General features: G+C 39.8%; 1 protein-coding gene across 13 annotated transcripts in view; it reads left to right on the top strand.

Moving 5' to 3' along the window:
- The window catches only part of CCDC146 (coiled-coil domain containing 146), a 251,767-nt gene that overhangs the window by 54,494 nt on the left and 171,484 nt on the right, over window positions 1-25,789 (top strand). The window contains exon 1 of one of the 13 annotated variants that reach the window (XM_077997118.1): window positions 7,050-7,188. The exons of the other annotated variants lie outside the window; for them this stretch is intronic. The gene's annotated coding sequence lies outside the window, so the exon portion shown is untranslated. Of the gene's footprint in view, window positions 1-7,049; window positions 7,189-25,789 lie in introns of those variants that run through there. 13 annotated transcript variants of the gene reach the window in all.

Genomic DNA, 25,789 nt, shown 5'->3' with positions numbered 1-25,789 from the left:
AAGAAGTGGTAGTATAATATACACACTTTTTTTCACCTATATATACAATTTTTATTTTTTTTCATTGCCTAGTATTTCAAGGCATGAATGGAACATACTTTTTAAAACTAGTTCCTTATGAGACATTTAGGTCATTTCCAATCGTCTGCTATTACAGATAATGATAGAGTGACTAACTTTATACATGCATCATTTTATACTGGAGCAATCATGTTAAAAGGTCAAATTCCTAATAGTGGGATTGCTGGGTCAGTGGATTTGCTCATTCAAAAAAACCTTTGTGATAAAATTATACTATTTTAACTGTTTTTAAGTGTACCATTTGTGTTAAGTATATTCACATTGTTGTTCAGCTAATCTCTAGAACTTTTTCATATGCAAAACTGAAATTCTACACCCATTAAACAACTCCCCAGTTCCCCTTTTCTCCTACTTTGTTTCCATGAATGTGTCTACTTTAGATATACCTCCTGTAAGGAGAATCATACAGTATTTGTTTTTTTATGAATGGGTTATTTCACTTAGCATAATGTCATCAAGGTTCATTCATGTTGTAGCCTGTGTCAGAATTCCTCTCCTAAGATGGAATAATAATTAAACAACTCCCCAGTTCCCCTTTTCTCCTACTTTGTTTCCATGAATGTGTCTACTTTAGATAAACCTCCTGTAAGGAGAATCATACAGTATTTGTTTTTTTATGAATGGGTTATTTCACTTAGCATAATGTCATCAAGGTTCATTCATGTTGTAGCCTGTGTCAGAATTCCTCTCCTAAGATGGAATAATAATTCATTGTGTGTGTATACATATATATACACATACCATATAGATACAATATACAATATATATGCACCCATATATATGTACCATAAATATGTACCACCATACACAGACAACCCCCCCCCCATATTTTGTTTATCCATTCATCCACTGATGGACACTTGGGTTGCTTCTACCTCTTGGCTATTGTGAATAGTGCTGCTATTATGATAGGCATGCAAATAAGTCTTTTTTTTTAAATTTATTATTATTATACTTTAAGTTGTAGGGTACATGTGCATAACGTGCAGGTTTGTTACATATGTATACTTGTGCCATGTTGCTGTGCTGCACCCATCAACTTGTCATTTACATCAGGTATAACTCCCAATGCAATCCCTCCCCCCTCCCCCCTCCCCATGACAGGCCCCTGTGTGTGATGTTCCCCTTCCTGAGTCCAAGTGATCTCATTGTTCAGTTCCCACCTATGAGTGAGAACATGCGGTGTTTGGTTTTCTGTTCTTGTGATAGATTGCTAAGAATGATGGTTTCCAGCTGCATCCATGTCCCTACAAAGGACACAAACTCATCCTTTTTGATGGCTGCTTAGTATTCCATGGTGTATATGTGCCACATTTTCTTAATCCAATCTGTCACTGATGGACATTTGGGTTGATTCCAAGTCTTTGCTATTGTGAATAGTGCTGCAATAAACATACGAGTGCATGTGTCTTTATAGCAGCATAATTTATAATCCTTTGGGTATATACCCAGTAATGGGATGGCTGGGTCATATGGTACATCTAGTTCTAGATCCTTGAGGAATCGCCATACTGTTTTCCATAATGGTTGAACTAGTTTACAATCCCACCAACAGTGTAAAACTGTTCCTATTTCTCCACATCCTCTCCAGCACCTGTTGTTTCCTGACTTTTTAATGATCGCCATTCTAACTGGTGTGAGATGGTATCTCATTGTGGTTTTGATTTGCATTTCTCTGATGGCCAGTGATGATGAGCATTTTTTCATGTGTCTGTTGGCTGTATGAATGTCTTCTTTTGAGAAATGTCTGTTCATATCCTTTGCCCACTTTTTGATGGGGTTGTTTGTTTTTTTCTTGTAAATTTGTTTGAGTTCTTTGTAGGTTCTGGATATTAGCCCTTTGTCAGATGAGTAGATTGCAAAAATTTTCTCCCATTCTGTAGGTTGCCTGTTGACTCTGATGGTAGTTTCTTTTGCTGTGCAGAAGCTCTTTAGTTTAATGAGATCCCATTAGTCAATTTTGACTTTTGCTGCCGTTGCTTTAGGTGTTTTAGACATGAAGTCTTTGCCCATGCCTATGTCCTGAATGGTACTACCTAGGTTTTCCTCTAGGATTTTTATGGTATTAGGTCTAACATTTAAGTCTCTAATCCATCTTGAATTAATTTTCGTATAAGGAGTAAGGAAAGGATCCAGTTTCAGCTTTCTATTTCTGGCTAGCCAATTTTCCCAGCACCATTTATTAAATAGGGAATCCTTTCCCCATTTCTTGTTTCTCTCAGGTTTGTCAAAGATCAGATGGCTGTAGATGTGTGGTATTATTTCTGAGGACTCTGTTCTGTTCCATTGGTCTATATCTCTGTTTTGGTACCAGTACCATGCTGTTTTGGTTACTGTAGCCTTGTAGTATAGTTTGAAGTCAGGTAGTGTGATGCCTCCAGCTTTGTTCTTTTGACTTAGGATTGTCTTGGAGATGCGGGCTCTTTTTTGGTTCCATATGAACTTTAAAGCAGTTTTTTCCAATTCTGTGAAGAAACTCATTGGTAGCTTGATGGGGATGGCATTGAATCTATAAATTACCTTGGGCAGTATGGCCATTTTCACAATATTGATTCTTCCTATCCATGAGCATGGTATGTTCTTCCATTTGTTTGTATCCTCTTTTATTTCACTGAGCAGTGGTTTGTAGTTCTCCTTGAAGAGGTCCTTTACATCCCTTGTAAGTTGGATTCCTAGGTATTTTATTCTCTTTGAAGCAATTGTGAATGGAAGTTCATTCCTGATTTGGCTCTCTGTTTGTCTGTTACTGGTGTATAAGAATGCTTGTGATTTTTGCACATTAATTTTGTATCCTGAGACTTTGCTGAAGTTGCTTATCAGCTTAAGGAGATTTTAGGCTGAGACAATGGGGTTTTCTAAATATACAATCATGTCATCTGCAAACAGGGACAGTTTGACTTCTTCTTTTCCTAACTGAATACACTTTCTTTCTTTCTCTTGCCTAATTGCCCTAGCCAGAACTTCCAACACTATGTTGAATAGGAGTGGTGAGAGAGGGCATCCCTGTCTTGTGCCAGTTTTCAAAGGGAATTTTTCCAGTTTTTGCCCATTCAGTATGATATTGGCTGTGGGTTTGTCATAAATAGCTCTTATTATTTTGAGGTACGTTCCATCAATACCGAATTTATTGAGCGTTTTTAGCATGAAGGGCTGTTGAATTTTGTCAAAAGCCTTTTCTGCATCTATTGAGATAATCATGTGGTTCTTGTCTTTGGTTCTGTTTATATGCTGGATTATGTTTATTGATTTGCGAATGTTGAACCAGCCTTGCATCCCAGGGATGAAGCCCACTTGATCATGGTGGATAAGCTTTTTGATGTGTTGCTGAATCCGGTTTGCCAGTATTTTATTGAGGATTTTTGCATCGATGTTCATCAGGGATATTGGTCTAAAATTCTCTTTTTTTGTTGTGTCTCTGCCAGGCTTTGGTATCAGGATGATGTTGGCCTCATAAAATGAGTTAGGGAGGATTCCCTCTTTTTCTATTGATTGGAATAGTTTCAGAAGGAATGGTACCAACTCCTCCTTGTACCTCTGGTAGAATTCAGCTGTGAATCCATCTGGTCCTGGACTTTTTTTGGTTGGTAGGCTATTAATAATTGCCTCAATTTCAGAGCCTGCTATTGGTCTATTCAGGGATTCAACTTCTTCCTGGTTTAGTCTTGGAAGAGTGTAAGTGTCCAGGAAATTATCCATTTCTTCTAGATTTTCCAGTTTATTTGCGTAGAGGTGTTTATAGTATTCTCTGATGGTAGTTTGTATTTCTGTGGGGTCGGTGGTGATATCCCCTTTTTCATTTTTAATTGCGTCGATTTGATTCTTCTCTCTTTTCTTCTTTATTAGTCTTGTTAGTGGTCTGTCAATTTTGTTGATCTTTTCAAAAAACCAACTCCTGGATTCATTGATTTTTTGGAGAGTTTTTTGTGTCTCTATCTCCTTCAGTTCTGCTCTGATCTTAGTTATTTCTTGCCTTCTGCTAGCTTTCGAATGTGTTTGCTCTTGCTTCTCTAGTTCTTTTAATTGCGATGTTAGAGTGTCAATTTTAGATCTTTCCTGCTTTCTCTTGTGGGCATTTAGTGCTATAAATTTCCCTCTACACACTGCTTTAAATGTGTCCCAGAGATTCTGGTATGTTGTATCTTTGTTCTCATTGGTTTCAAAGAACATCTTTATTTCTGCCTTCATTTCGTTATGTACCCAGTAGTCATTCAGGAGCAGGTTGTTCAGTTTCCATGTAGTTGAGCGGTTTTGATTGAGTTTCTTAGTCCTGAGTTCTAGTTTGATTGCACTGTGGTCTGAGAGACAGTTTGTTATAATTTCTGTTCTTGTACATTTGCTGAGGAGTGCTTTACTTCCAATTACGTGGTCGATTTTGGAGTAAGTACGATGTGGTGCTGAGAAGAATGTATATTCTGTTGATTTGGGGTGGAGTGTTCTACAGATGTCTATTAGGTCTGCTTGCTGCAGAGATGAGTTCAATTCCTGGATATCCTTGTTAACTTTCTGTCTCGTTGATCTGTCTAATGTTGACAGTGGAGTGTTGAAGTCTCCCATTATTATTGTATGGGAGTCTAAGTCTCTTTGTAAGTCTCTAAGTCTGGTTTATGAATCTGGGTGCTCCTGTATTGGGTGCATATATATTTAGGATAGTTAGCTCTTCCTGTTGAATTGATCCCTTTACCATTATGTAATGGCCTTCTTTGTCTCTTTTGATCTTTGATGGTTTAAAGTCTGTTTTATCAGAGACTAGTATTGCAACCCCCGCTTTTTTTGTTCTCCATTTGCTTGGTAAATCTTCCTCCATCCCTTTATTTTGAGCCTATGTATGTCTCTGCGTGTGAGATGGGTCTCCTGAATACAGCAGACTGATGGGTCTTGACTCTTTATCCAGTTTGCCAGTCTGTGTCTTTTAATTGGAGCATTTAGTCCATTTACATTTAAGGTTAAGATTGTTATGTGTGAACTTGATCCTGCCATTATGATATTAACTGGTTATTTTGCTCGTTAGTTGATGCAGTTTCTTCCTAGCCTTGATGGTCTTTACATTTTGGCATGTTTTTGCAATGGCTGGTACCGGTTGTTCCTTTCCATGTTTAGTGCTTCCTTCAGGGTCTCTTGTAAGGCAGGCCTAGTGGTGACAAAATCTCTAAGCATTTGCTTATCTGTAAAGGATTTTATTTCTCCTTCACTTATGAAACTTAGTTTGGCTGGATATGAAATTCTGGGTTTAAAATTCTTTAAGAATGTTGAATATTGGCCCCCACTCTCTTCTGGCTTGGAGAGTTTCTGCCGAGAGATCTGCTGTTAGTCTGATGGGCTTCCCTTTGTGGGTAACCCGACCTTTCTCTCTGGCTGCCCTTAAGATTTTTTCCTTCATTTCAACTTTGGTGAATCTGGCAATTATGTGTCTTGGAGTTGCTCTTCTCGAGGAGTATCTTTGTGGCGTTCTCTGTATTTCCTGGATTTGAATGTTGGCCTGCCCTACTAGGTTGGGGAAGTTCTCCTGGATGATATCCTGCAGAGTGTTTTCCAACTTGGTTCCATTTTCCCCCTCACTTTCAGGCACCCCAATCAGACGTAGATTTGGTCTTTTTACATAATCCCATACTTCTTGCAGGCTTTGTTCATTTCTTTTTCTTCTTTTTTCTTTTGGTTTCTCTTCTCGCTTCATTTCATTCATTTGATCCTCAATCGCAGATACTCTTTCTTCCAGTTGATCGAGTCGGTTACTGAAGCTTGTGCATTTGTCACGTATTTCTCGTGTCATGGTTTTCATCTCTTTCATTTCGTTTATGACCTTCTCTGCATTAATTACTCTAGCCATCAATTCTTCCACTTTTTTTTCAAGATTTTTAGTTTCTTTGCGCTGGGTACGTAATTCCTCCTTTAGCTCTGAGAAATTTGATGGACTGAAGCCTTCTTCTCTCATCTCGTCAAAGACATTCTCTGTCCAGCTTTGATCCGTTGCTGGCGATGAGCTGCGCTCCTTTGCCGGAGGAGATGCGCTCTTATTTTTTGAATTTCCAGCTTTTCTGCCCTGCTTTTTCCCCATCTTTGTGGTTTTATCTGCCTCTGGTCTTTGATGATGGTGATGTACTGATGGGGTTTTGGTGTAGGTGTCCTTCCTGTTTGATAGTTTTCCTTCTAACAGTCAGGACCCTCAGCTGTAGGTCTGTTGGAGATTGCTTGAGGTCCACTCCAGACCCTGTTTGCCTGGGTATCAGCAGCAGAGGCTGCAGAAGATAGAATATTTCTGAACAGCGAGTGTACCTGTCTGATTCTTGCTTTGGAAGCTTCCTCTCAGGGGTGTACTCCACCCTGTGAGGTGTGGGGTGTCAGACTGCCCCTAGTGGGGGATGTCTCCCAGTTAGGCTACTCAGGGGTCAGGGACCCACTTGAGCAGGGAGTCTGTCCCTTCTCAGATCTCAACCTCCGTGTTGGGAGATCCACTGCTCTCTTCAAAGCTGTCAGACAGAGTCGTTTGCGTCTGCAGAGGTTTCGGCTGTGTTTGTTATTGCCCTGTCCCCAGAGGTGGAGTCTACAGAGACAGGCAGGTTTCCTTGAGCTGCTGTGAGCTCCACCCAGTTCGAGCTTCCCAGCGGCTTTGTTTACCTACTTAAGCCTCAGCAATGGCGGGCGCCCCTCCCCGAGCCTCGCTGCTGCCTTGCCGGTAGATCACAGACTGCTGTGCTAGCAATGAGGGAGGCTCCGTGGGTGTGGGACCCTCCCGGCCAGGTGTGGGATATGATCTCCTGGTGAGCCTGTTTGCTTAAAGCGCAGTATTGGGGTGGGAGTTACCCGATTTTCCAGGTGTTGTGTGTCTCAGTTCCCCTGGCTAGGAAAAGGGATTCCCTTCCCCCTTGCGCTTCCCAGGTGAGGCAATGCCTCGCCCTGCTTCAGCTCTCTCTGGTCGGGCTGCAGCAGCTGACCAGCATCGATCGTCCGGCACTCCCCAGTGAGATGAACCCAGTACCTCAGTTGAAAATGCAGAAATCACCGGTCTTCTGTGTCGCTCGCGCTGGGAGTTGGAGACTGGAGCTGTTCCTATTCGGCCATCTTCGCATTCACTATCGCAAATAAGTCTTTAAGATCTTGCTTTAAGATGAGGTATGGTGGCTCACACCTGTAATCCCAACACTTTGGGAGGGTGAGGCGGGTGGATTGCTTGATCTCAGGAGTTCATGACCAGTTTGGGAAACAAAGTGAGACCGCAGCTTTTACAAAAATACAAAAATTAGCTGGATGTAATGGCTCATGCCTGTGGTCCCAGCTACTTGGGAGGCTGAGGTCAGAAGATGGCTTGAGCCTAGGAGGCAGCGGTTGCAGTGAGCAAAGATCATTCCATTGCACTCCAGCCTGGGTGAAAGTGAGACCTTGTCTCAAAAAAAAAAAAAAAAAAAAAAAAAAAATCCTGCTTTAAAAATTTTTGGATATATACCTATAAGTGGAATGGCTGAATGATGGGTTATGGGTTTGTGTATTTAAAAATTTTGTTTTTATTGCCAAGGTACTCTTCATAGAGGTTATAGCAATTTGTGTTCCTACCAGTAATAAATGAGTGTCTCTTTCCTCATACCAGCACTGTGTGCCATCTGACTTTCTGACCATTGTCACTCTGATAAGGAAAAAAAAATGTTATTTCATCATAGTCTTTTAAAATATTTTTATTAAAATAAGTGGAATGGAGTTTTTCATATGTTTACTGTTTAAAATGTATATTAATAGGAAATTTGAGATATAGGAAGGCACACAGATCAGGGGATAATTGTCATTGAAATGATAGTTTATTACTCACAGTTCCTGAAGGAAGGGACACATCATGTCACAGTGGTGAGTAGGGTGTCACATGCGAAAGTGCGGTTGGTCACAAGACATAGGGAGGGGGCTGAATTGTGGGCAAGAGCTTTTACTGTGGTTTTCAAGATAAGGAAGAGATGAGGTGGGGGTAAGCAGGCCTAGGATTGGCTAGTTTGAATACTTTCATTGGGCTTTGGGCCCATTCATAAGGGCTGTTCCTAGTTGTCTGAAACCTGGCACTGGGGTGATAAAGGTCAGTGGGGGTGTAGGTTCTGGATTAGTCAGTTGGCATTTGAAAAGTGTGCCCTCAGGAGGGAGGAGGAGGTGAAGGCAGGTGACTCAGACATAATATAATATCAGGTTTTCCAGAACAAGGTGTATGCAGGTGACGTATGTAGGGCAAATGTTAAAGCAGCAACTATGCTGAAGCAAGAAATGTAGAGCCTTAGTACATGTAGGGTTTTAGTACAAAGACCCACTTGTAATTATTTTTTGTGTGAATTCTGCTCACATTTTTTTTCCATTTTTTCCATTGAGAAATTTAGTTTTTTCTCATACATTCATAGGAACTCGTTATACATTTGAATACAGTAGGCCTTTGTGTACAACACACACTGCAAAAATCTTCCCGTGAGCTTATTGTATTTTGAGTTTGCTTATGATAGTTTTTCCCCCATGTGGAAATTAATTTTTTTATGTGCTTGAATGTATTGACCTTTTCCTTTGCAGCTTCAGGATTTTGTGACATACCTTAAAGACTTGTTTTTCTGAGGTTATAAATATGTTTCCTGTGTTTTTTCCTAGTATCTTGATGGTTTATGTAATCATAGTTTCACCTTTGTTGAAGGTAGTATGTTGGTGCCGGGGAAACAAAAAGGAGATACAAGCAACAAGGTTAGAACCTAATGCCAAGTTATTACCTTCTGAGGCAAAATTTCTTTACCTCTTTTCAGCCTGTACAATCCAGGTGGAGGCAAACAGATACATCTGAGTAGCAAAATACAAAATAGAGAGGCACAAGAATTACCTGACATTAAACCTCAGATTAGGAAGATAGGAATTTTACTATCTATAAAGGCTACAACTAAGAATGGACAGGCTCAAAATATCTTAAATCTTAATGGTTTGGAAAGAAAAAAACCCTGATCCCTGAGGGGTGGGAGAGTGATTGAGTAAAAATGGGTCTTAGGTCTAGCTTTGTATGTTCTAGCTGTGCAAACTTCAAGTCATTTAAGTTCTCTGAACCTCACTTTATACTAGTAAAACATTTTTCAGCTTATAATACTTCAGGGATACCTCACTGCCTACCATGATTGTTTTACATCTTTTAAAATTGCTTTTATCACTTTTTCCCCGTGGCAGTCTTACACAGAAGCACTATACATAAAATAGATTTGAGGCCGGACGTGGTGGCTCAGGCTTGTAATCCCAGCACTTTGGGAGGCCAAGGCAGGTGGATGGCTTGAGCTCAGGAGTTTGAGACCAGCCTGGGCAGCACAGTGAGACTCCATCTCTACCCAAAACAAACAAACAAAAAACTACCAAAAAAAAAAGTAAAAAGACTACAGATGGCATGGTGTGGTGCACACCTGTAGTCTCAGATACTAGGGAGGCCGAGGTGGGATGACTTGAGCCTGGGAGGCAGAGATTGCATGAGCTGAGATCAGACCTCTGCACTCTAGCCTGGGTGGCAAGGCCAGACCCTGTCTCAAAGTAGAAAAAATTCGGATGTGGTGGATATAGAGGTGAGGGATGTAAAGTGAAGGCTCCTTGTTCTCCCCTTCACCCTATCATCGCCACCAACCCCACCACTCCCAGGCCCCCCACCTTAAGGAACCACCGGAGAAACCCCTGCTCTGTACAGATAATTCGTGAACTGAATAAAACCGAACCTTCTCCCTCCAACCTTAAAACCCATCTCAACACAGCCTAAAGGAAACGAGCCTTGGAAAGCAATATGGCTGTGCTGAAGTCTCCTTCAGGAAATGGAGGCATGACTTCCACAGCATATCAAGCAGCAAAACCTCCCCAAATTCCTCATCACAGCAACCTCTCCCACACCTCTTTCTTCTCTCTTTTAAAATCTCCTCAGAAACAGGCCTTCCCACCCTCAGGCTATGTATTTCTTCTCTGTATTTTTGTCCATCTTCTCCTTGATCTCTTTGGCCATTTCATTATTTTGGAAAGCAGTCTTCAGAGTTCCTTCTACTTTTTCTTCCCACCCAGTATCCCATCATCACCTCATAAGTACAGACACAGAACTGAGCAATTAATAGGTGGCAGAGGGAGACTGTAGATACTCTTGACTTTTTCTCTGCCTTATTATAAGGATTAAGTGTCACCATCTTGACCTCATAGTCAAATCCCTCTACAATCTGATCCATCATTTTTCTCCCATGCTCCAGCCAAATTAGACGTATTATTGTTTTCTTAACTAGCGCCTGGTTTTCCACCCTGCTGATGTCTTTGCTCATCCTGCACCCAGGCCAGGAGTGCTTGCTTTCCCGTGTCTGTGCTTCAGAATTCTACCTATCTTTCAAGGATAGCTGAGATCTCATCTTTTCTCCCGAAGCATCTCCCTTCCTGACAAAATGTGATCACTTCTGCTTCTGCATCCTCTCCGCATAGTGCTTGCTCTGACTTCATGTCACTTATTTTCTTTCTTGTTTTTCAAGCTAATCTGTAGTAGCTTTAGGAACACTGAGAGCAGGAAGCACATAGTATTCTTTTTGATGCTCCTTGTGAACTCTTAGCTCACTGTTTTGCATATAGTTATGCTAAGATTTTTCAAAAGAGCAAATATACCTAGTAATTAGTAAAGCCCCTTGCTAAAATAATCACATTACTGCATCACTATTTTAAAGCAAACTTAAGAAATTTATTCTGGATTTCTGAATGTGTTTCCTATATCAAGCCAACCTAAGTTCTCGTGATTTAAATGTTTAGAACCATCATACATCTCTTCCAGTTTTATTTTTCCAGCTGAGCCCTCAAAGGGATATGTGATAGGGAGGCAATGATTTTCAAATATTTTTTGAAAGATAAAAAATACTTTGCTTCAAGTGAAATTAGAAATGAAACCTCATGATACGGAATAAAAGCAGAACTGTTCCAGCTAAATAGTGTTTCACACATTATACATTCTGCTGGCTTCTTTCCCAATCCCTTTCTTCAGTGTTTTGAAAATATGTCTGCAGGAGCTTAGGGCCTCTGGGGACACAGTAGGGTCTCGACTCTAGCAACTCAGAATGTTAAATACCAACCCTGCTTTCATCATGAAAGTATTGGGTCTTTCCTATCCAACTTTCATAGTTATCCATGATATCAGGGCCTTTCCAGGTTTCTAATAGTTGGCTTGATCAGGTTGAATAAATTTATTCCATATAGGACAGAAATTTAAAAGTCACCATCACCAACACAATTTACTTGTAAATGACACATTCTGAAAGAATTATTTTATCTAACAAATGAAAATAAGGACTTTGCTGTTTACACAAAAAGTCTTTGGCTTCCAAAGAACTCACAAAGTCTTTGTACTTAAGCAGAATTTGTTCAGCAAATTCTGCCATGTAACCATGGGAGTAAAATAGTGTTTGGAGAGCATAGAAACTTGTTTGCCCTTTCTGTCAGGGTTGTTGTAAATTTTGACTTAGCTGCAGGAAGAAAATAATTTTTAACCACTAGGTTAAGTAGGGACATTAACACACTTGGAGATATATTAATTTTTGAAATATCTCCTGTTAGCAAAATATTGTATAGTTGTTTTGATAAAATACAGAAAGAGATGTTTCACCTTAAGAAGAGATACAACTGGAATCATTTTCCACTTCCTGGATTCACACAGAAAGTCTAGGGGGGATGAAACTGAAGTTTACTATATGTATCTATTACCCATGGAAAATTAGTCCACTTCCTGACCAAGAAGGTCAGGACAGCTGAAAATGGATAATTATCTACAAGTGATAAACAGTTTGTAGATAACAGAGGCTTCCCCCCGCTCCCCCAGGGAAGACTTTTAGTGAGCATAAAGCATTGCCTCCTTATTCCAGCATTAATCATAGCAAACAGAGATGACACTGGAAATGCTCCTAGGGAAGTGTCCAGCACATAGTTGGCGCTCAGCAAGTGACAGCTGTTTATCATTATTAGTATGCAGAAACAAGAATCTCTAAATAAAATTAAAACAGGTTAGAGTCACTGGAAAAAAATATGATATTACATTACCGAATGGGACAGAAATATAAGCAAATAATTTTGTGGACCCTTTGATAAACTTTTAAACATGAGCACAGATTGCTTGCCTCTTGTAGCAAATGGGAAAGTGGTAGGGTTTGGCTGTGACCCCACCCAAATCTCATCTTCAGCTGTGGCTCCCATAATTCCCACATGTTGCAGGAGGAACCGGGTGGGAGGTAATTGAATCTGGTGGTGGTCGGGGTGGGGGGTGGTCTTTCCCCTGCTGTTCTCGTGGCAGTGAATCAGTCCCATAAGATCTGATGGTTTTATAAATGGGAGTCCCCTGCACAAGCGCTCTCTTGCCTGCCGCCATGTAAGAAGTCCCTTTGCTCTTCTTTCATCTTCCATGATTGTGAGGTCTCCCCAGCCATGTGGAACTGTGAGTCAGTTAAACCTCTTTCCTTTATAAATTACCCAGTCTCTGATATGTATTAGTAGCGTGAGAACAGACTAATACCTAAAGCAAGCCAATTTTCAGAGATAAAAACCAAGCAGATCTTATGTGTTCACAGGTATGCTGCACTTTGTATAAAGGGGGTCTTTTGTAATAGAGAAGCAATTCATCATAAACAGTATCATTCCCCTTAATTACTCAGAGAAAATGTTGAAAACCAGAGATGAAACTCTCAGATTGCGAGCTTAGAAAGTTATTACTTTGAAAAAATCTTACTCAAAATACTATGCATATAGCACCATGCTATTCATGCACAGAGTAAGCAACTGGTAAATATTAATTGGATTCCAATAGTAATATCAGTTATTTTGAGGAGGTAAGACAAAGTCTTGCGTGTGTATTTTGAAATGTGATTATTTCATTTTAAAAGGAGAGTATAGGCCAGGCGCAGTGGCTCATGCCTATAATCCCAATACATTAGGAGGCCAACATGAGCAAATTGCTTAAGCCTAGGAGTTCGAGATCAGCCTGGGCAATACAGGGAGACCCCATCTCTATAAAAAATTAGTCGACCATGGTGGCACATGGCTGTAGTCCCAGCTACTCAGGAGGCTGAGGCAGGAATATCGCTTGAATCTAGGAGGTCAAGGCTGCAGTGAGCTGTGTTCATACCACTGCACCCCAGCCTGGGCAACAAAGTGAGACCCTGTCTCAAAACCAAACAACAACAATAACAAAAAGAGTATCTATTCTCAGAGATTAGTGTAGATTTCTTTGTGACATGACTAATAAGATAATACCGATCTTGAGAGACCATGCTATGTCTAAGAAGATGCAGAGCAACAGTTAGCCAGAGTATGATTTTAATTTATTTACCTCTGAGAGTTGAGATGAGTAAAGATGCAGAGGCAGGATTGGATATGGGCATGGGGACAGCAGGCTGGCTGCTGACCTGATAGAGAATTTGTCAAGAAGTAGAAAGAGCAAAGTCTGAATAGGTGAAGAGGAACCATTCTGTGAGAGTGTGGAAAAGAAGAAAGGCAGTAAAGAAGGAACAATTAAAGGAATAACAGCAGCACTGATAACAGAATTTGTTGTAGGGGAATTAAATTAAAATTTTATTACGGCAAGTTATTTTATATAACATTGCTTAAAACTAGCTAGTTATTGGCCCATAGCGATTTTTGTTGTACTGACCTGACTTTTTTTTTTTTTTTTGAGACAGAGTCTCGCTCTGTCGCCAGGCTGCAGTACAGTGGTGCAATTTCAGCTCACTGCAACCTCTGCCTCCCAGGTTCAAGCAATTCTCTTGCCTCAGCCTCATGAGTAGCTGGGACTACAGGTGCATGCCACCACACCCAGCTAATTTTTGTATTTTTAGTAGAGACAGGGTTTCACCATATTGGCCAGGCTGGTCGCGAACTCCTGACCTCAGGTGTTCCGCACACCTCGGCCTCCTAAAGTGCTGAGGTTACAGGCATGAGCCACCGCACCTGGCCTGTACTGACTTTTGACTACATGTAAGAGCTGCATATCTACTTTCTTTTGGTGGGCACACGTTATATGTTACATATTATAGCAATTATGTTATAAATAACATGAAATAACATGAAATAACATGTGTAAGCATGTATGTGCCTCATCCACAAGGGAAACCTACCCGTATACAGAGAGTTACATTCACTTCAATCTGCAGCTGGACCTAACATTTAGTGAAAATTGCCAGATTCATTTGTAGCCATTCCATGTTAAGACTTTGAAAGCTATTAAAAATATGAGATATAGGTTACTTCTAACTTGGATAACTTTTTGAAAACATTTATGAAAGACTAAGTTTTAAGATCATTAATGTTGAAGGGTGGAACAAGATTGCCAAATAGAAGGCTCCACCAATAGTTTCCCCGACAGGGATGTCAATGTAACAACTATCTACGAAAAGGAAACCTTCATAATTACCCCAATCAGATGAGTTCTCGCAGTACCTGGTTTTAACTTCATATTGCTGAAAGAGGCACTGAGAGAATAGGAAAGACAGTCTTGAATCACCAATACCACCCCTCCCCAACCCCTGAGCAGCGGCCACGTGGCACAGAGAGAGAGTCTGTACACTTGAAAGAGGGGGAGATTACAGGGATGGTGAGACACTGGATTGAACTCAGTCTGTCACAACAGAAAGCAAAACCAGGCTGAACTCAGCTGACACCTGCCCAAGAAGGGAGTATTTAAAGCAGCCCTAGCCAGAGGGGAGTTACACATCCCAGTGGTTGGAACTTGAGCTCCAGCAAGCCTTGCCACCACAGGCTAAAGTGCTCTGGGGCCGTACAGAAACTTGAAAGGCAGTCTAGGCCACAAGGACTGCAACCCTTGGGTGAGTCCTAGTGCTGAACTGGGCTCAGAGCCAGGGGACTTGTGGGGCATGTGACCTACTGAGACACCAGCCAGGGTGGCTAAGGGAGTGCTTGCACCACTCCTCCCTCAAGCCCAGGCTGCATGGCTTGTGGCTCCAGAAGAGACCCTTTCCTTCCACTTGAGGAGATGAGAGGGAAGAACAAAGAGGACTTAGTCTTGCATCTTAGATACCAGCTCAGCCACAGTAGGATGGGGCAGCAGTCAGAGTGGCATGGCCCTCTTTCCAGGCCCTAGCTCCTGGATGACATTTCTAGACATACCCTGGGCCAGAAGAGAAACTGCTGCCTTGAAGGGAAGGACTGAGACTTGGCAGGACCTTGCCTGCTGACTAAAGAGCCTCTGGGCCTTGAATAACCAGCAGTGATACCCAGGTAGTACACCATGGACCTTCAGTGAGACTCTGAGACTTGCTGGCTTCAGGTACCAGCTTGGCCACAGGTGAGGAGAGCAACAAGCAGGCTCTTGGGGTCCCCAATTCCAGGCCTTGGTTCTTGGGTGGCATTTCTGGACCTGTCCTGGGCCAGAGAGGAGCCGCCTGCCATGAAAGGTGACTCCCAAGCCAGGCAGCATTGAGCACAAGCTGACTGAAGAGATTTGGGGCCTTCAGGGAACATCCGTGGTAGCCTGACAGTACTCCTCACGGACCTGTGATGGTGGTGGCCATGGGGTGAGGCTCCTCTGCCTATGGAAAGGGAAGGGAAGAGTAGGAAGGACAGCATCTCATGATTTGCATGCCAGCTCAGCCTCTGTAGAGAAGAACACCAGGTAGACTTCTAAGGTTTTTGACTGTAGTCCCTGGCTCCTGGACAGTACCCCTGGACCCACCCACCCAGGGCCTGGGGAACTCACTGCCCTGAAGGAAGAACACAAACCTGGCTGGTTTTACCATCTTCTGTTTGTAGAGACCTAGGGCCTTGACAGAACATAGGTGGTAGTCAGGTAGTGGTCACAGTGGGCTTTGGGTAAGACCCAGTGCATTCCCAGTGGTGTTAGCCACAGGGATGCTTGTGAACACCCTTGTGTTCTGTTCTAGGTGTCTCAGAATATAGAAAGATACTTTATTTGTTTGGGAGAAAGTAAAAGAAGAAAACAATAATTTCTTCCTCATAATCCTGAGAATTCTTCCAGATCTTATCCAAGACAATCAAGGTAGTATCTCAGTGAGTCTGCAAGAACCACAGTGTTTCTGTTCTTGAGGTGCCCCTAAAGCAGATATGGCTTAGATCACAATACCCAAGTTCTGTTTCAAATATCTGGAAAACCTTCCCAAGAAGGACAGGTACAAACAAGCCCAGACTGCAAAGACTACAATAAATGCCTAACTCTTCAATGTCTAGTTACAGACAGACATCCACAAGTGTCAAGACCATCCAGGAAAACATGACCTCACCAAATGAACTAAATAAAGTACCAGGGACCAATCCTAAAGAAACAGAGACATGTAACCTTTCAGAGAGACAATTCAGAATAGCTGTTTTAAGGAAATTCAAGATGACACAGAGATGGAACTTGGAATTCTATCAGATAAATTTAACAGAGAGATTGAAATAATTAAGAATCTATTGATGAGAGATGTGCAAGTCAAAACTCCAATGAGATATCATCTCATCCTGGGTTTAAATGGCTTTTATCCAAACAACAGGTAATAACAAATGCTGTGAGGATATGAAGAAAAGGGAAGCCTCATACCCTGTTGGTGGGAATGTAAATTGGTATAACCACTATGGAGAACAGTTTCCAGGTTCCTCAAGAAACTAAAGCTAGAGCTACCATATGACCAAGCAATTCCACTGCTGGGTATATACCCAAAAGAAAGGAAATCAGTATATCAAAGATATATCTGCACTCCCATGTTTATTGTAGCACTATTCACAATAGCCCAGGTTTGGATACAACCTAAGCATCCAACAGATGAATGAATAAAGAAAATGTAGTACATATACACTATGGAGTACTATACAGCCATAAAAAAGAATGAGATCCCATCATTTGCAACAACATGGATGGAACTGGAGGTCATTATGTTAAGTGAAATAAGCCAAGCATAGAAAGACAAACTTTGCATGTTCTCACTTATTTATGGGAGATAAAAATTAAAATAATTGAAATCATGGACATAGCAAGTAGAAGGATGTTTACAAGAGGCTGGAGAGGGTAGTGGGGAGGGCAGGGGGTAAGTAAGGATGGTTAATGAGTACAAAATAAAAATAATGAGACCTACAATGGGGACTACAGTCAAAAATAATTTAATTGTACACCTTAAAATAACTAAAATAGTATAATTGGATTGTTTGTAACACAAAGGATAAATGCTTGAGGGGATGAATGTGCCTGATAAATACTTCATCTGAATTAAATTTAAAGGAGTTTAATTGAGCAATGAACAACTCACGAATTGGGCAGCCCCCAAAATCAGAGCAGATTCACGGAGACTCCAGGGGTGCCTTGTGGGATCAGAACAAATTTATAGACAAAAAAGATAAAGTGATGTATAGGAATTGGAAGTGAGGTAACATAAACAGCAAGATTGGTTACAGCTCACTGTTTGTCTTATTTGAATGCAATTTGAACACTCAGCAGTCTGAGTGGTTGAAGTATGGCTGTTGGGATTGGCCAACACTCGGCTATTGTTACAGGTGCATGCTATTAAGTTAGGTTTTCAGTTTTGTCTGTTAAGCTAGGTTAGTGTTTATCCACAAGGACTCAAATGTAGAAGTATGGAGTCCTTCTCAGGCCATATTTAGTTTGCTTTAACAATTCCCCCCTTTTGGTCATTTTCTCACTTTTGAGAGATTGACCAAAACCTTAGTCATAGATGTTGCTATGACTATCATAAATGTACTTACATAGTTTTGAAACCCACTGGGAAACAGAACAGTAGGTTTTGCAAGGAGGGAATAAGGACTGAGTAGAGGGTACCTCCTTATGCTGGAACATCCTGTTTACAGGAGAAGAAACAAAACCTGGTCTGTTCTAGGATCTATGTGTTTTCTTAAAGCCTTAGTTTGATTATGTCACATTTGGCACAAATGACTCCATTTTAGTTTGGTTTGGTTTGTTGGGGCCTAGTATATAAGCTCAGTCCAAAATAATGGCCTTCCATTTTGTTTTAAAAAATTCCCCCTTTTTGGCCAGGTTCTCACTTAGGTGAGAGTGTGACCAAAACTTAGGGCCTTAGCACCATTCTCAGTTACCATCATTTTGGGTTTCTGGTCTCAGCATGTCATTCATAGGTTACGGCGCTCTCATGGTCACCCATTTTTCAGCATCTGTCATTCCAGTTGAAGACAGACCATTTGACATTCTAGAGATGGCTGCATGCAAGCATTTAAAACCTTTGAGAGAATACAGCACACCAGGGAGACTATTACTATGACTATTGGGAGGATAATGCCAAGAGTTTAGACTATGCTTCTTACTCAGGGTCCCCATAAACCAAACCATAAAAAAGTAAATTAAAAAATGAGCTAGAGGAAGAATCTACTTGCTTGACTAAATGGCCTTTTAATGAATCCTCTAGAACTGAATTTTTATAATCTACATTTGATGTATACCTAACGATAGTATGGACCCGTAACAATAGCTGAGTGTTGGCCAATCCCAGTGGCCATACTTCAACCACTCATAGATGCTGAGTGTTCAAACTGCGTTCAAAATAAGGCAAATGCCGAGCTGTAACTAGTCTTAGAGTACTAGTTTCTGTACCTCACTTCCGATTTCTGTACATCACTTTACCTTTTTTGTCTATAAATTTGTTCTGACCACGAGGTACCCCTGGAGTCTCTGTGAATCTGCTGTGATTCTGGGGGCTGCCTGATTCGCAAATTGTTCATTGCTCAATTAAACTGCTTTAAATTTAATTCAGATGAAGTTTTTCTTTTATCACCCCAGTTACCCTGGTGTGATTATTATGCATTGCATGCCTCTATCAAAATCTCATGTAGCCCATAAATATGTACACCTACTATGTACCCACAATTTTTAAAAAGATCATTAGTGTCTCTAAAATAAGGAAAAGGGGAGTAAAACTAGTCTCTGCCCAACTAAAGGTTTATAATCCTAGCAAACTAGTACTCTAATGAATTTAAATGACCACAAATGATTCCTCAAACTTGGGCAGCACACTGCTAACAAATGAAAAGTTTTTTGATCTGTGGCCTAGTTCATTTTCTTTTGCTATATGCATATGTGTATCTACATATGCACAAGTACGTACACACGCACTGTAGTTACATCACAACACCCCACTCTCATAAGGTGGTATCTCCAAGAAGATGCAGTATTTGAGGCTTCAATCAGTCATCACCCCCTCATTTCGCTGTCAAGTGTCTTCCTAAGTCAAAAGAAAAATTTTGTAGAATACCATTGTGTAATACCATGATGATTTTTTAAGACATCTAGTAACTCAACAAAAATACTGTTGCTGGCAGAAGCAAGGAAAAGCAAATCTATATCTAACATAATCTAAAATAAGTGTCTATTGCAATGGGAATGAATATCTGCCTTCTCCATAAAGTGTCACTGGTACCTCTCAAATGACATCATTACAGGGTGGATGGGTGGGATGCAACTGGGCTGCCGCTTCATCTCCAACTTCTACAAGGCCAGCTTGTGCCAGGGCTGTTTCTGTAAAAGTCTGCTGCACATAAACTTATTTACTAGGTTATCTAATCCCATGGATTCATTACCATCTGCATTCCAGCATTTCTCAAATGTGTTTCTGAGCCCTAGATGTCTTTCCTGATCTTCAGAGTAATATTCAAATGCCTATATCCACTTGGATATCTTTGAACTTACAATATTCAAAACTTCGGATTCCAGCCTCCCACCCCACTCCATTCCACTCCTCACACACTTTTCAGACAGGCTTCCCCTGCAGATTTCCCCATTTCTGTTCATGGCAGCTCCATCCTTCACAGTTGCTCAGACTAAAATCTTGTAGTTTTCTGTAATGCCTCTAATTGTTATTATCTACCACTGACTGACCTTTGATCACCAAATTTTGTCACCTCTACCTTCAAAATAGATGTATCTCACTGCAACCTTTCATCATGCTTTCATCATCACTTACCAAGAATATTGCAAACATTATCAAACTGATGTCCTTGCTTCAATCCTTGTTTCCCTACAGACTATTACTACTTGGCTACAAAAGTGACTCCTTTAAAACTGGTTGAGATCATGTCTTTCCTCTGCTCAAAACCCTAAATGGCTCTTATCTACTCAGAATAAAAGGCACAGTCCTTACCATGGCTTAAAGGCCTAGGTGATCCGGTATACCACTCCCATCCCTTGTTCATCCCCAACCACCCAAGCTGTCTCTGATCTCATCTCCTCACCACCCCAGAGCCTTTGCTGACCTTCAAACATGGTATCCACTCTCCCAGACTTGGGGCTTTTGCACCTAATATTCCCTTTGTTTGAAACACACTTATCCCTGACATCTGCCTGGCTTGCGCACTCATATCTTTATGAGTTCAGATTTCACCTCCACAGACAGGCCTCTTCTGACTGCCCTATATGAAACAGCACCCCCTTTTCTAGCACTCCCTTATTAATGTATGATGGTATTTATCATGTATTTGTCTCCTCTGATAAATATTTACCATATATTTGTCTCTACTACCCACTGCACGAGTATAAGATTTTTTATCTATGTTGGTCACTGATGAATCTGCAGCCTCCTAGAAGACTGACACGTGGTGTGCACTCGATGAATGAACTAAGGCTAACTTTACCCCAGCATTTCCATCTCCATAAGTCTGAGTTCTAAAACATTTCTGGCTTCTCAATTTGACTAACCATGAGCTGCTATTGAATGTAGGTTTGTATTAACTAAGCAAGCAAACAGACTCAAACATGTCTTCTCAAGATAGCCTATTTAATCTATAATTTCTGGTAAATATACCTATACCAGTAAATTCAGTCACATCTAAAATTGTTTCTTCTTAGCAACCTCAGTCTCTCTCTACATGTCTTGTCCGGCCTTCTGCTGATATAAGTTAGCAAAGTTGTGCAAAGCCTTCTCTTTCCATTAGACTTTAGGATTGATATTGGGGCATGTCCTGATGGCACATCTGGAGATGCTGATGAGTGGGATGAAGGAGCCTAAGGGAGAATTTGGAGTGTTCCCCCAGGAAAGAAAGCAGCAGTGCCCTCCTGCAAGAGGACATCTTTATCAATGTCAGGGGAGGGACTACTTCAAAAAGCAAGGAGGGCCCAGTCATGTTTGGGAACTCGGGATATTCCAGGTTTTCAAAGTATACCCATTTCCTCTCATTTCCACCTCTTTCCAGTCAATCAACAAAAGAGACCTGGCAAAATTAAGACTTCGTAGACATTGTGATCTGGAAATGCACAGAATGAAATTGAAGTTGGGAATTGGCCACCTCGGCTTGTTACCTCTGGGGAGAGGGACAGGATTGAAATTGAAGTGGTTTGTGAAGGAGTCTTTATTTTAATCTGTAGCTTCTTAAAAAATTAAAGGATTCATGCATTTTATATTAAAATTAATTTCAAAATTGTAGTATAAGTAGTATGAAAAATAGTGCTTTTTTCTTCAGGAATTCAGTAGGCTGGAACAATCACTATTGGGCAGGCACAGCAATATGGCTCTGTGTGACATGTCCCCACAGGCATGTTCCTAGGACCCCTTCTAAAAATTTGCCACTGTTATGTTCCCAGTCCCATGGTATACAGTAAGTCCTCACTTAACATCATGGATAGGTTCTTGGAAACAGCAACTTTAAGCAAAAACAACATATTGTATGCCATAGGAACTTCATTCTTGTTTATGTCAGTTAGCTTATGGTAAAATTGGTTTTCTTACATGGTATTTTGTTTTAACGTCACTGTTTCTGAGAACCTATCAACAGCATGAAGTGAAGACTTACTGTATTTGATCCTGTCTTGCCATATTCTCCCTGGCTGTGATTGCTTCTCACCTATGTTCACAATCTCTCAGATCCTCAGATTTGACCCTACCCATTACTTCCCCAGTCATAACTGTGGCCTCTTTAGACTACAACTCCTTCTCTGTGGCAACATATTATTAATCACTTTGAATAACAATACTCATATCTCAAATTTCCTTTACTCCTATTCAAACAGATTGATTTCAGGATAGAACTTAGACAATATTGAATAATAGATAATAAGGAATATATAGGCTGGCATAGGATCAAGGCGAGGTGCCAGGACCCCACCTACTGTCATCAGAGAACTCTGCCAATAAGAGATAACTATTTAGGGCCGGGCGCGGTGGCTCACGCCTGTAATCCCAGCACTTTGGGAGGCCGAGGCGGGCAGATCACGAGGTCAGGAGATCGAGACCATCCTGGCTAACACGGTGAAACAGAGCGAGACTCCGTCTCAAAAAAAAAAAAAAAAAAAAAAAATTGAGGATGATTTTTTGTATCTGTCACCCAGGTTGGAGTGCAGTGGCACAATCTTGGCTCACTGCAACCTCTGTCTCCCAGGTTCAAGCAATTCTCCAGCCTCAGTTTCCTGAGTAGCTAGGACTACAGGCGTGAGCCACCACACTTCGCTAATTTTTGTATTTTTAGTAGAGATGGGGTTTCACCATGTTGGCCAGGCTGATCTTGAATTCCTGACCTCACATGATCCGCCCACCTCGACCTCCCAAAGTGCTGGGATTACAGGCATGCGCCACTACACCCAGCTGGTGATGATGATTTTTAAAATATATTTATATGTGTTCTAGGTGCTTTATATATATTGTTTAATCCTCTCAGTAACTCTAACAGGCAGATTCTATTACTAGTCCTATTTTATAATTGAAGGAACCAAAGAACATTAAGTGACTTGCCCAGGATCATACAGCTTGCAAATAGTGGAACTGAAATTCAAACCAGGAAGGCCAGCTCCTGAGTTCCTGCTGTTAATCATGGGTGATAAGACAAAACCCAGTGAAGAAAGAGGATGGCATTTTATCTAGACCAAGGAAACAGTATACTAAAGGCAGTGAAAACATTAGAAAACATGGTTTGTTTGAGTACAACAAGGCATTTAGTATGGCAGAAGTATAAGTAGTAAAAATCAGTTCATGAAGGGACTTATTTGCCAGATTTTATCTTATGGAAAATAAGGCATTGTTGAAAGTTTTAAGTGGGACGATAACATGATCAGAATTGTACTTTTGAACAATCCCCCTGGTAGGGATGAAAGTTGGACTGGAATAGACTGAAACCAGAGGTGCAGACTATTCAGATGTGTTTGTGTTGTCCTGAGGATATGATGAGGGCTAACCAGAGCAGCAACACTAATAACGGAAAAAGAGGAGAGGAAGTTGAATGCCACAAAATGAAACCGAAACTTTTGTATTTCAAATGTTTCAACAGTATTCTAGAGAGAAGTAAGATAATGGTGTTCCTCTATTTGCCTCTGACTTCTTGTTAATGAAATAGTACTCATTAAAGTCTTGGGAGTCACAGATATTGTTTAGCTTAGGTAAGCATTTTACAACTTTTCAGACACAAGTACATAAATATTATTTTACAACCAAAAATATTTAATGTTTCCAAATTGAAGAATAGATGTGATAATTAAATCTTTTATAAAGTTTTAAAAAGACATGAAACATAAACCTAATTATACATAAAAGAATTTTAAACAAGAGCTTATTGTGATGATATTACTCATAACTTTTACCTTTAAAACCTTTTCTTGAGTAGCTATTCAAAAGTAAAGACCGCAAATTTTGTTGCTCAGATATTTCTTATGTTTTGTATATTTAAGCTCTTTATTTATTGAACAGATGTGTCATTAATTGATTTGGAGCATTACTATTAGTAAAATTTGATTTTTTCCCTCAGTCATCGGTAAATCAGCTCCACCTGGAATTTCTAAGGACCCAGTTTTAGTCAATATTTTCAAGGAATGATAACATCAGAAATACAGTCTTAATTAAAATAACAAATATTAGCCATCAAAATGGAACCAAGACAAGATTCTAATGTTTGTAAATAGTCAATCCATATTTGTGAACATTAGCATATGTTAGTGAACAGTTAAGGCAAAAGACTCTAGCAGATAGCTATTTCCATCAACATGTTAAATGTTATAAAAGTCTAGAATTATTGGTAACATGAAATGATTCCAAGACGGAATTTCTGTGTTACAGAATTTACTAGAAAAGTGCTGTGAAAGTAGAATGAAAAATAAAATGATCCCTTGAAATAATGCGGAAAGATAGGACAAGCTTTTGGATATTTACATAGATTAGTGAATTAGGTGCAAAATTCTCCTGAAGTTATACCTAGTTCCCATTAAATCAGTGGACACTCTGGATATGAGCATATATACCTTTCTTTAGAACTGTATTTTGTGATAAATCCATTTTTACTTACAGGAATTTACTTAAACTTATACACACATTAATTATATATACTAAATGAAAACGACCTTATCTGAAACAAATACATTGTATAATATCAAAACGTTTTTAGTCTTTTTTAAAAAGCAAAAAGTGAAAAAACAACATTAGTTACATCATTTACATTTGGTATCCCACCTAATAGATACACAGCTTTTGAAATCTACAATATTTTACATTTTGGTCATCATTTAATGCTATTTGCATTCCTCTTGCTTTAACATTTTAATAGCATTTGTGATATATCATGTTTAACTGAAAGCTTTGGGTTATGTATTTTAAAGGAATATCTCTTTTTGACTAAATAGTTCTGTAAGGGCCTAATATTTGAAAAATTAACTTGTTACCTGAAGCAATTATCCTCCCTAATCATTTTAAAATAATGGGTAAAGATGCATCTTTGTAAATATATTTTGAAAACTTGGTTAGTGTATTAGAAACAGACATCAGAAACTTAAAAATTTATTTCTAGGACTGGCATACACTACAGCGAATTACTTCAAATGTTACTCTAGAGCATTTTTTAAAATATGAAGAATATTGCTGTTCTCTCTGAGATGATCCCTTTTTTACAATGATGAAATTAAACACATTTAAAAAGTCTTTTAAATATTATATATAGCATTCCAGAATTACTGAATGAATTATAAAAATTACAGATATTTCTGTTTGGATAAAAATCTCTCTCTTAATTTCTAATAGTAAAATAAGCAATCTACCAGTCAGGGTTGAAATATATAGTATTTGAACTACTGTTCTATATATTTCAAAATTCATGTTTTCTATTTGTCCTAGGAAAACTTAGCCTTCTATGAAGTGAATCACTTAATGATATTGCTTTGGATATAAAATTGGCCTCAGAGTATTATAGCCTATAAGTAAATGCTTCATTCCCCACATACCCCTAACCTGCCAGAAAAAAACAAAAAACAAACAAAAAAAACCTACCAGTAGTCTAGTACAGTAGTGAGCAATCTTAAATTAAAAGCTATTGTTTACACAGAGCAGAGGAAGACAATTTTCATGTTAAAGCAGTTTTCAACATCAAACATCTAAGGAGTTCTAAACTGTAAATGAATTACCTTTAAACCTGGTCTTCACAGTTACATTGCTTTCTGAATGTAGCATAATGTGACATTATGCTACCACATTTTTAAACGGTTTAAATGATAATTATTTTACATTTCATGAATGATAGATGAACAAGTTTAATTATATATGTATTAGTTCCCTTAGTCTGCGAACTAAAATGCTGTAGGGTTGTTCTGTTGCAAAGTAAATGCTAAATAAAGTTTATCTCAGAATGAAGATTACCCAAATAATTATAGCCTGAAAAGGGTGATATACCTTCAGATGAGCTTAAATCATGGCCCAAATAAAGATAACTTAGTGTAGAATCTAGCCTACTGAATAAAATTTATTATTTTTTTGTTTGAGACAGAGTTTCGCTCTGTCACCCAGACTGGAGTGCAGTGGCT

Source organism: Macaca mulatta, chromosome 3, assembly GCF_049350105.2.
Source record: "Macaca mulatta isolate MMU2019108-1 chromosome 3, T2T-MMU8v2.0, whole genome shotgun sequence".
NCBI classification, from domain to species: Eukaryota; Metazoa; Chordata; class Mammalia; order Primates; family Cercopithecidae; genus Macaca; species Macaca mulatta.
Note: the sequence above shows the minus strand (reverse complement) of the source record. Positions and strands in the feature narration are given on the sequence as shown.